The sequence below is a fragment of the Mytilus edulis genome, chromosome 13 (genome assembly GCF_963676685.1).
Source record: "Mytilus edulis chromosome 13, xbMytEdul2.2, whole genome shotgun sequence".
Classification (NCBI taxonomy): Eukaryota; Metazoa; Mollusca; class Bivalvia; order Mytilida; family Mytilidae; genus Mytilus; species Mytilus edulis.
In genome coordinates, this window is record NC_092356.1 from 44,810,352 (window position 1) to 44,811,996 (window position 1,645).

A 1,645-nucleotide genomic window follows, 5' to 3' on the forward strand; every position below is an offset into this window, starting at 1 on the left:
TACTAGTCTGCATTCTGATCTTAGAAAAATGAGGGATGTCGTTGATGAAAACAACAGGAAAGCAACTGAAAGTGTTCGGCTTGGTAACTGGAACGAACAATACTCACGTAAGAAAAATGTGAAAATATACCAATTGCCAGAAAATCGAAATGAAGACCTACCACATTCTCTTCTAAACGAACTAAAGAACAAAGTCAAATTAGATATCAACCCGTCAGAAATTGTTGCAATGTACAGAATACCAGGGAAAGAAGGGAGTCCAAGACCAATTCTCATAAAATTTCTTAGAATGGATACCAAAATTACACTTCTGCGTAAAAAAAAGAGTATAAACGAAGCACTCAAAGTTAGAATTGGTGATGATATTACAAAACTCAACCAGGGTCTCCTAAATAGACTGTACCAACATGAAAATATTATAAGCTCGTGGTATTTTAATGGTAATGTATATGGATCAGACGAGGAAGGAACTAGACATCGGTTCGAAATATTTGACGACATAGCCAAAAAACTGAAAAAATAAAATGTGTGTAAATCACTTTGAACAATAACATGCTTTCAATATTTGTTTCAAATATGTGTTTTTATATAACTCCTGTTCATTTATCATTATTTTTTGTTTATAACACAAATGTGAACCTTGGGTTGACATTCTGTCTCTTTGTCTCTCATACCACTCAAAAGTATTTTTTATTTCATATTTATATTCCGGAAAATATACGTTTCCTACGTATTTGGTTTAATTTTTTAAAACTCATATTTCCGGTTTGCTTGCAGATTTGAAAACATAAAATTTTTATTATTTATATCCATAGGTAACTAGTTTTACACATGAGATTTACACAAAAACAACTGACAGATGGTTGCAATAGTAAAGGGTGTCCCATACATTTATTATCATAACTATAGTATTACCAGAATCTAAAACATAGAGAATATAAATATGTTTCTCACTTCCACACTCGCAAATTGAAATTTAAGTCGAGTTTACAAATTTCTGTCTAGCATATTCTATAGATTAGTCAAGTCAATATCACTGCGCATTATTCAATTTTTGTCTGAAATGCAAGCTATATAGTATCCTGCTTTTACTTATTTATTTTTGTTTTGTTTTGTTTTCTACATTTCACAGTCTCACAATTTACAATTACTGCCCACATCTTTGTAACTCGAAAACAAAGATTAATTGCATGAACACAGACCTTGCTAAAAAAAAAATTCAACAGTATCACAATATAAGTGATAATTGATATCGTTAACATTTGTTATTTATCATTGTTTTCCTATTGTATATATGTTGTGTACATGTATGTTTTGTGTTGTACTTTATCTCGTCTAGTTTTGAGTGTCCTGTTAATCAATGCATATGCCAGCTTTTGGTTTCGAAGGTCTGTCCAAAGTGTACATCATGTGCTTATGTTTCACTAAATATTCATTATAAGTTTTGATAGTTTTGACTGATCAATGTGTTTAACATTAATCTGTAAATTTGTAAACTATAATATTAATCACAAAATAATCCTCCCTATAATCATAAAAAATGTTTTTTTCCTCAGTAATATTATACAGTTTTTGTTACTGGTTGCTGGAATTGAGCAAAATCCAGGTCCAGATCAGAGTACCAAAAAGAATTTGAAAATAGTAC